The sequence below is a fragment of the Macrobrachium nipponense genome, chromosome 18, assembly GCF_015104395.2.
Source record: "Macrobrachium nipponense isolate FS-2020 chromosome 18, ASM1510439v2, whole genome shotgun sequence".
NCBI classification, from domain to species: domain Eukaryota; kingdom Metazoa; phylum Arthropoda; class Malacostraca; order Decapoda; family Palaemonidae; genus Macrobrachium; species Macrobrachium nipponense.
Window position 1 is genome coordinate 18,574,747 of NC_087211.1, and position 11,178 is coordinate 18,585,924.

General features: G+C 35.1%; 1 long non-coding RNA gene across 2 annotated transcripts in view; it reads left to right on the plus strand.

The window, feature by feature from the left end:
- Positions 1–11,178, plus strand: part of LOC135196727 (uncharacterized) — a 145,229-nt gene that overhangs the window by 102,030 nt on the left and 32,021 nt on the right. For both annotated transcript variants that reach the window (XR_010310436.1, XR_010310437.1), the window contains exon 2: positions 1,621–1,748. This is a non-coding gene — a long non-coding RNA (uncharacterized LOC135196727). The remainder of the gene's footprint in view (positions 1–1,620; positions 1,749–11,178) is intronic.

Genomic DNA, 11,178 nt, shown 5'->3' on the forward strand with positions numbered 1-11,178 from the left:
AAATTCATGAAAGCTGAACCCGGCAATGCTTCACAATACTTTCTTCAGAGCCTCTAATGATGCCTAACAACGGCTGAGGTCGACTGAGCCGTCTTTGTGTTTTCCGCCAATTCTCGCAGTGATCGATTCATTCCTTCTGTCGTTACGTAACGTCAGGCGGATTGATTACGCTTTGACGCTATTGTCTTCCGCGAGGTTTTTACGTAAGGCCATTGTCGCCGATGATCATATGTGACTTTGCCTTCGGTCCTTTTGAAGACAATTCCGCCGCAGAAGAAGGAGGTGTTTTCATATCTGACTTTGCTCCGACAATTGAAGTAAAGAAGAAGAGGAGGAAGGAGGAGGAGGAGGCGAAGGAGGAGGAAGACAGAAGAAGGAAAGGAGGAAGGAAGGAAGGAAGGAAGGAGGAGGAGGAGGAGGAGGAGGAGGAAGGAGGGAGGAGGAGGAGGAGGAGGAGGATGTATCGTAACAAGACCTCAGGTTAAGTGGCGCGTGAATGCCCCCGATGGCCGCGTGACGTAACAATAGCGAAGGAATGGGGTCTGGCTGACGTACAATAGACCTGAAGTCTGTCTCAATTTAGGAAGACGTTGTGCCACCCGCGAGGAAACGAGGCTGGCAAAAACCTTCAAAATTTTTTTCGTCTTTCCCTTTTACTCCTCCTCCTCCTCCTCCTCCTCCTCTTCTTTTTCTTCTTCTTCTTCTTACAACATCTGAACTAAACGGGACGTGCTTTGTTTTGTAGTTCTTCCAACAAAGCAAAATTGTAGGGCAACGCCTTCTCGTAACATATAAAAATAACAAGGTATAAAATCTTAAAAGTGAATTGTCTTGGGCCTTGTTCCGAGTCGTAACTTCAATTTTGAAGTAAAAGTAGCGTTCATTATTATTTATTTATTATTACATTCAGTTTTCGTCGGTATATCACTGATTCTTATCTCGTCGATATTTTTCCACAGTTTTTTTTTCTTTTACACGTGAGCAATCTAAAGAATCTTGATTGGCAAATGAATGGACTCTTAGGGTTGGTTCTTAGATTTTGTCATCTTGAACGAGATTGGAAAGGATACACATTATTATTATTATTATTATTATTATTATTATTATTATTATTATTATTATTATTATTATTATTATTATTATTTATTTATTTATTTATTTTTTTTTTTTTTTTGGTTTATCACACTTCTTCAATTCGATTGGGTGTATTTATAGAGTGGGGTTCCTGGTGGCATCCCTCTAGGAGCACACTCTTTTGCATGAGTCCTGGAGCTACTTCAGCCTCTAGTTTTATTATTATTATTATTATTATTATTATTATTATTATTATTATTATTATTATTATTATTATTATTATTATATTCAGAGGAACCCAATTCATACGGAACAAACCCACCACAGGCGCCACTGACTTAAAATTCAAGCTTCCGAAGAATATGGTGCTCATTAGAAAGAAGTAACAGGAGACAAGGGGAAATGCAGATAGAGATCGCAATTATTAAAAAAAGAAAAATTAATTTACAGATTATTAAATAGATAGATAAAAATGTTAGTATTGATGGCCCACGTGCCGTTCACATCACTAAAGCGAGGATTGGTAATTGTTCATTTTCTTTCTAGCTGTGAATAATTGAGGGAATGATGTGACGTATATATAAGCAGGGAATGAAATGGGTCACCTGAAGGCCTGTGCATTCTTGGGTCATCGAGGTGTTGACGACTTCCATTTCAGCTTGTCATCTCGTCTGGTAAGTAGCTTTTATCTAGACAGACTTGCTTTTGGTTTCCGTGTCATGAGAGAGAGAGAGAGAGAGAGAGAGAGAGAGAGAGAGAGAGAGAGAGAGAGAGAAGAGAATGGTAATTTTCACTGGTAAGTAACTTTTGGTTTGACAGAACTACATTTAGTTTCTGTGTCTTGAGAGAGAGAGAGAGAGAGAGAAAGATTTGCATTTGGACTTATAATTGTTTCTGAAATATTTCACGCCTTCCCACTCCCCTGACTGGTTCGAGTTGCTACGCCTCATTTTCACTCTTAAACTCTTGCCAAGCTGGTGCAATTACCTACCATTACTTAACAATTGCATACTCAGCCGTTGCATAATAGTTGCTGAGCTTCTTTTTTTTTGCAACGAGAGCCTTGTTACCTCAAATGTCATGGTCTGTTGCAGGCACTGCAAAGAGAGTATGTCGAGAATTTGCATTTCAGATTTTTGAAATGAGTGGGAAAGTGCGCGCGCAATTTTTTTTTTTTTTTTTTTTGAAGATTTTTTTAAATGCTGGGTATTCACGTACATAGTTCATATCAAGGTCTAAAGACCTTGGTTCATATTGATAGGCGATTGTGGTACGCAAAAGATAACTTAAATAGATCACTGTGGTAATAATAGCGATAATGATGGAACTCACAATGCATTAACAATGGAGAGAGAGACTATTGTATAAAATACATTCGTAAGATGAAGACAATATTAACAGCTCGATGACAAACAATATTGATAATAACAACATGCGATCCGTCAGTCTTTTACGCCAGACTATTATATAAAAGCAGAACGGAATGAGATACAGCACATTTTCCAGCAGTCTTATTTTCCCATCTTAGGGCTCGGTCTGTATGCTAGTGATGTTTGTCTGTTGAGGACAAGGAAATGTTTGTGGGGGCTGGTAACCTCATCCCCATATATATATATATATATATATATATATATATAATATATATATATATATATATATATATATATATATATGTGTGTGTGTGTGTGTGTGTGTGTGTGTGTGTGTATTATATATACGCGAGTGTCTGTGTCTGTGTGCGTGCGTGCGCGCGCTACTCCAAAGATACGCACGTGACATTCCCACAAACGTAGTGGAACTGATTTCATATGTACTTCCCTCACCGCCACAAAGACACCGCTATGGCAAACATCTTGAATCATTACGTAAACGTCTTGACCAAATGCTGAACATAAGAGCTGCAGGGCCTTCGTAAGCTCTCTCTCTCTCTCTCTCTCTCTCTCTCTCTCGTACTTTTTCACCTGGCTGTTTTGCAACAGTGGATCGCAATTGTAAACTATATATCTAGTTGTTGGTCGACTGTTGTGAGCCAGCTGGGAGAGTATTATATATATATATATATATATATGATATTATATTAATATATATATATATATAGATATATAATATATATATATTAGATAGAGAGAGAGAAGAGAGAGAGAGAGAGAGAGAGAGAGAGAGTAAATGAGCTGAACTTTTCATGATCACACAATTGTATACTAAGGGTTCTTTGAGTGTTTCCCAAGTGTATTTCGTTTTGATAGGATGTGTATGTTGTGTATACGTATGTGTATGTATCCATAGCCGTATTAAGAGGTTCCAACTCCTTGGCTCATCGAGAAAAATTAGCGAAGCTTGTTGATTAATTAATTTTTACATAGCATACAAAAGTTACGGGTTCGTTTCTGTTTACCGTGAGTTGTTGTCTATTTTATTGTCTTTGACACCTCATCAAGTTACTGTAAAAATCAATTCATTTTTTAATGATTTTTGCATTATAAATACGTTCATTATCAACGAAGGACAAATGACCTATTTCATGTCATTTGTCATAAACACCAGCGTTTATGACGTAAATCCATCGACGGATGGTGACTTGTTCGTCAGTCTTTCGTCAGTTGTAATTAACAGCGAACGTTATCACAATTGATCCCTGATCCTCATTTCCTGCTGAGAGCCGTCAGATCAGATCCGCTGATGAACAACACTCATATGCAGTCATTGTGGCTCCTCGCTGTCGAACTTCTCAGTTGCAGAGGTCCTTCATTCCCCGAGGATGTCGTGCAGTTAGAGTCTCGTACATCCAAGCGAAGATGCAGTGAACTACTGCCCTAAAAGAATTTATCTTTGCATTCTAACAATTCGTTTATATTTTTATACGTTAATTTCTCTTTTTTATTACGTTATTTTTTGCAAGCTTCAATTCCAAGTCAGTGACCTCTGTAGCCTTGTTCCATATGAATAGAGGTTTATTTTCTTAATAATAATAATACTAGTAATAATAATCTGCTTAGCTCAGTCATTTTAAACCAAATAATGTATAATGTCATAAAGACATCGCAGACCGAAAACTGGAGTATATATATCTGTCGATTTATTTAGAAAGTAGATTTCTTTGAAATGCTGATAAATGGTTTTGAGATAGCCTTGAGGGTCTTTTGTTTTTTTTTTAGCACCCTGAGGGACGGAATGATAAGCAGGGATGGTGTGTTTAACCCCTCAGGGTCTTGGGGGAGTGTTGGGGGTGGGTGGGGTTGGGTTTGGGGGTGGAGTGGGGTTGGAGTCCACGCAAATGTCAGAAGTAATGAATGGTTGGTTTTCGTGTTCATTAGCGGACTCTGCTCCCACCTACAAAACGAGCTGACATTTCAGTGGTTCCATTTTCGCTTTGAGTTTTCCTTTCTTTTCTTTCTTTCTTTCTTTCTTTCTTTCTTTCGCTAATATTACTTTGTTAGTTGAATCGCTCATTCGTCGTTATTCCCTTTATTGTTACTAGAATCGTCGACATCATTTTTCTTCAGCTGTTTATTATATTCATTGTGTATACTTTTATTATTATTATATTATTTTATTATTATTATATTGTTGTTGTTGTTTCTGCTGCAATTTAATGAGGTATGAGTAGTTCCACCAAATGTTTCATCCTCTCAATTAAAACTTCTGTTTACCTTTACCGGGCTGTTCTAAGCAGTTTCATGTCACTAATATTTCACTCCTTTCATGTATTATTATTATTATTATTATTATTATTATTATTATTATTATTATTATTATTATTATTATTATTTCGACCCTTACCGTCTCTCAATCTTGAATGTTTCCTGGATTCGTTCAACTCCTATCCGCTTTTTTTTTTATATCTTGGTATGAACTTACCTCTAATTCTCATTCAAGATGTAAAGAAAAGTTTAATCTTTAGTAGATATTTATTGTCACTGTCATTTGTCAGTTTATTTCTTCTCAGTTAATGTTAATAATTGTATGTTAAGTCTGCCCTATTAGCTTCGTACAATTTATTGTAAGCGACATTGAATCCAGTGATCTTTGTGTAGTCCATGGATAATTATAATCTTTTATTGACGCATATATACAACATTATCATATATATATACACACACAAACACACACAGACACACGCACGCAACACTCACACACAAACGCTCGTGCAGTCAATTGCAGACACTCACAAACAAAATTTTTTTGAAACTCTCACGTTCAGAGAACGAGACTAGAAGGCAAATCTTCGTCATCTCCCTTATTCCAACAAGGAGTTTCCTTTCTTTTCTTTTTTTTCTTCCTTCTTTTTTTGTAAACTTTCGTCATTGAAGCGTTGAAGTCCATTCACTGCCCTACATACCCGGGCAGCTCAGGAGTTCCCTCCTCGTTTGTCTTCAGTGAAAAGGAAAGAGCAAAGAGGCCCCCTCTCTCTCTTTCTATCTCTCTCTCTCTCTCTCTCTCTCTCTCATTCTGGAGCAGTACCATTCGGATTCCTATTACTCTTCTTTTTCTGTAATTGATCGTAGCATTAAAACAGTGACTCTCTCTCTCTCTCTCTCTCTCTCTCTCTCTCTCTCTCTCTCTCTCTCTCTCGTGATACTTAAAGTCGGTCTTATCTCTCCTGTCTGGTTAAGCCTCAAACCTTTTCTCCGAAAGCTTCCTCTCTCTTGCTGTTTTCGGTTAGCAAGAGTTACTTATTATGTACCCGATCTGCACCAGTCTTCCGTTACGTGTGACTTATAAATTAGGGAATTTCATTCCTTCCTCTGTGTTCCAAGGTTCCGCAGTAGCCTGGTGAAATATCAAGCGATACTGCAACTTGTACCAACCTATAACAAATTTTATATGAGGGGGCGGGGTTAGTTTTGTTGATATTCAGCAGTCAGTAAAGTTATTTATTTTCAGTAACTAGACTGACCTAGAGAGAGAGAGAGAGAGAGAGAGAGAGAATCTATTTCTTAAAACACAGAATGGAAGTTTAATCCTTACGCATAAAAGTTTAGGTATTGTACATTTATAATTTGAGGAGAGGAGAGAGAGAGATTGACTGAGAGAGAGAGAGAGAGAGACGAGAGAGAGAGAGAGAGAGAGAGCCTTCCACCTCGGAAGCCCCACCCTTTCCACATGCTATAGGTTATTACGTGAGAAGACCCCCAAACAACCTCCTTGCTCTCCATTCCATGCCCCCTCCTTCTTTCTTTCACTGGGTCCTCCCCCCCAACCCCCATCTCCAACCCCACCCACAATACCCCAATGCCTCCCTCCCACTTTTACCCGCCGATATTCCCTTTCGCTTTCGCTCCTCTCTCTCTCTCTCTCTCTCTCTCTCTCTCTCTCTCCCTCTCCGCTTTCACCCGTCGCCTAGCAGCCTCTCCCACTCATTGCAGGATCTCTCTCTCTCTCGCTCTCTCTCTCCTAACTGGATGTCAACCCGTCCAGTAGAATTGCCTGGGGCCCAGCAAATAGAACTAATGGGAATGTTCTATGTATTGGGGTGGGGGTAAGGGGATGGTTGCCCTGCCCCTCCCCTTCCCCTCCCTCCCCCGTGAGCCATAAATACCTACGTCAGTTGCTCCGGCAGGCAGGTTAATTGTCAGTGAAGGCAAAAAGGGGGCGTGTTCATAGCAATAAGTCTCAATGGCTGAGTTTGCAACACGATTTTTTTTTTTTTTTTTTTTTTTTTCTGGTGATGATAATGATAATGATGAGGAAGAGGAGCGGACAATGAATCACTGAATGAAAGTATACAATATATACATTATATAATTATATATATATATATATATATATATATATATATATATATATATATATTATATGCGCGCAGTGCTAAAGCATAAATCACGCAATAAAATGCCTTCAAACTTGCGTCTTAGTATAGCAGATTTCCTTAGATTTGGCGTTTGTGTATATATATATATATATATATATATATATATATATATATATATATATATATATATATATATATATATTATTGGAAAAGTAAATCCACAATAGTATGTCTATTTGATTTTGTTATTTAAAATACAAAGCTTTGTATTTTAAATAACAAAAACAAGCAGACTTATTATTGTGGATTTACTTTTTCATTTCATTGACTCATGTTATTATGAGTTTTCTTTGATTATTATTATTATTATTATTATTATTATTATTATTTATTATTATTATTATTATTATTATTATTATTATTATTATTATTATTCAGAATACGAACACAACTCATACGGAAGAAACCCACCACCACAGGTGCCATTGGCTTGAAATTCAAGCTTCCAAAGAATATTATGGTGTTCATTAGAAAGAAGTAACACAGAGTAATAAGAAAAACAGAACGAAGAGATCACTTATCTCTTATTAAGAATGAAAAATAAATTAACAAATTAATAGACAAATAGATAGGAAACGTAAGTAAATTGAAATACAGAGAGAATTGCATTTGATGAGATATTGTCTTGGAAAAAAGATTTATAATTGAGTCCTCGGAAGAAATTCCATTGTGTTATGTTTAAAGCAGCCTGAAATTGACTCTTGTCAGCTGTAATTTTGGGAAATAAATCTCATTTGTGACGGTTGGTGTAATTCATGATGATTAATGGAACGTGGCGCGCTTAGTCCGTAGGTTTGTGGTTATTTGATTTCATTAATCTTGCCTTTTTCAGATTTCGTTTTTCTCTTTTCTATGTAAGTATGTATATCTGTATGTATGTAGGTATCTGTTTATATAGGTATCTTGTATGTGATTATAAATGTAATATTTATGTATATTTATATACATATAATTTATATGTATGTATGTAGACATTATTATATATACATACATATAAAACATTTGTGTATATGTATATGTATACATGAATATATATTTATATACATGCATACATTTTCCCCATAGTTTTCACACACAGAAATGCACAAACAAACGCACGCACTTACATGCAAACCTTGATAAATAGAAAACAGATGTTTCTGAAACAGCTGTGTGTAAAGGAATTCACTTCGGGAAAGAATCCGGCGAGAGAAATAAAAGCAAAAGTCACTTAATAATGTGAACACCAAAGTATTATTTTCCTTGTTGGAATTGACAGTTGAATGGGTCATTACGTCGCTTTACAAGATTGATTGTTACAGTGGAAGTTCCACAATCATTTCCTGTGTGAGATTCCTGTTTGTATTTCGTCGTCTTCGGGTCAGACGAAAGGAAAATACGAAACTGAACATTGGATTCGTATAAAAACAAGATGGGTGATCTTGTGGACTGGTTTCGTACCCGTCTGCAAGTGTCGTGTGACGTCATCATTCGCTCTTCAGTTGTCTCCCAGGTGTCATTTGATATGGGGGCGTGTCTTGTTATTATTATTATTATTATTATTATAATTATTAAAAAATCCTCATAGTAGCACGAGTCTTCAAATGGAGAAACAATCCACAGTTATGTAAATGTACATATATTTCAGTTTAAAAACAGCAAAGATAGCTTTCCGGGGAATCTGTTCTGCTGTTCCCCTTATCATTCTAAGGGAACCGAACAAATTCCCGAAAGCTATCTTTGCTGTTTTTAAACTGAAATATATGTACATTTACATAACTGTGGATTTGTTTCTTTATATTATTATTATTATTATTATTATTATCATTATTATTATTATTATTATTATTATTATTATTATTATTATTATTATTATTATTATTATTATTATTATTATGATGATGATGATGATGATGATGAACTCTATTCATATGGAACAAGCCCACATGATATTCAAGCTTCCAAACAATATGGTGGTTAAAAAGTAGTAACAGAAAAGGTAAAGGGGAAATACATAGAGAGGAGATCACTTATCAAATAAGAAAAGATGAATTAGGTTAATAAGTAATTAGATAAAAATGTGAGTCAATTATTAAAATACAACGAGAATTGTATTAGGGTACCAGTGCTCTCTCTCTCTCTCTCTCTCTCTCTCTCTCTCTCTCTCTCTCTCTCTCTCTCTCTCTCTCTCTCGGCAGATCAAGGGAATCAGGGATCAATTGTGAATGGGAAAGATCTGTTTCTTTCCACCTGTGTTGGATTTTCTGACTCACGGGAGTTTTTTGCCGCCCGCACCAGAGTGCCGGTCTTTGCTCATTCGGTTGCAAAGTGTAACTGTGGCCTGATATGATTCACAGACAAGAATTTTAAGTATATGTTACAATGATAATGTTCCATATGCGCATCTTGAGGTTCTTATTTTGATGTGTAATGTTTTCACAGGTAGGTAATTGTTCTCAGCTGAAATGTGTGCATTGATAAATACCAAAATTCTCTCTCTCTCTCTCTCTCTCTCTCTCTACAAGAACGTCCTGCCCGAGTGGAAATGCTTTGTCACTGACTCCAAAGATGTTGTAGGAATAAATATTACAAGTTACGAGAAAAGCTGACCTCAGGTTACCCTCTGAACATAACAGGTTTGTCGAATAACACGCGACAGAATTCTCTGAAATACTTTTATTTGACAAAGATATGACATATTTATTGTATATATTAATAAAAGATTGCTATAATGATTACTGTTACGGCTCAGAAAGGTCTCTAGTCTTTGGTAAAACTTTGAACTCATGACTTGCCCAGATTCGCTCGAAGTTTTAACCTGGTCGGTGATTTTGCAAATTGTGCTTCAACTGTAAAAGGTTTATGTGTACTTCTCCTTAGGAATGAGTCCTCATTTAACATGATTTGAGAGAAGATATGTAATAATTATAGTTATAATCACAGCAACGAGTGAGACCCAGGTAGATCTTATCAATGGTGTCTGTAACTAACAGAACATGAACAATTCTAGAAACTTAAGACCATGAACGCGTTTACTCTGAAACAAAAATCAGTTGGAAAATGATAAAACTTTTGAATTCTCTAAAACTGGTAATGTTCTGTTCGTTACAGACACCATTGATAAGATCTACCTGCGTCTCACTCATTGCTGTGATGATAAATCATGTAAAATGAGAACACATGCCCAAGGTGTATTACACATGAACCTTTTACAGTTGAAACACAATGTCGCAAAATCACTGACCAGGTTAAAACCTCAAGGCAAATCTGGGCAAGTTATACGTTCAAAGTTTCACCATGGACTGGAGACCTTTCTGAGCCTTAACAGTAATCATTACAGCAATTTTTTTTATTAATGAATGCAATATATATATATATATATATATATATATATATATATATATATATATATATATATATATAATTACACTTATATTTGCCATATCTTTGTAAAATAAAAGTGTGTCAAAAAGTTCAGTCGCGTGTTATTCGGCATACCTGTTTTGTTCAGAGGGTAATCTGAGGTAAGCTTTCCTCGTAACTTGTAATATATATATATATATATATATATATATATATATATATATATATATATATATATATATATATATATATATATATATATATATATATATATATATATATATATATATATATATATATATATATATATATATATAGAAGCTAGGTACTATGTCGTACCTCTAAGTAAGTGGGGACACAATTCACAATGATGTAAGATCTTTCTGTAGTTTTTTATAAATTATAATATGTCTTGTACAGCAAATTAGCTTCGACCACTCTGTGGTCTTGTTCACTAAGATGTGAACAAGACAACAGCTGACGGTTGAAAGCTATAATTTGCTGTACAAGAAATATATATTTTTTATTAAACAACAGAGGGATTGTACATCATTGTGGATTGTATCCCTATATATAATAATGGATATATATATATATATATATATATATAATATATATATATATATATATATATATATATATATATGGGGATACAATAAATTATATTTATAATATATATATAGATATAATTAAGGAAAATCCCTCTATATATATATACATAATATAGATATATGACATATATATATAGATATATATTCATCAATGAGGAGAAGGACATAAAGACTTGCTAAAAGGGTCAATTTATTCCCGACGTTTCGTAATGTCTTCATTACATTTTCGAGGGCTGTACAAAATAGATAGCATAAAATAAATTACAATAAAGCTAAGAATTTTAAATTTAAAACTTGCACAAATATTACAAACTTAAAATATTAAAAAGACTAAAAGGA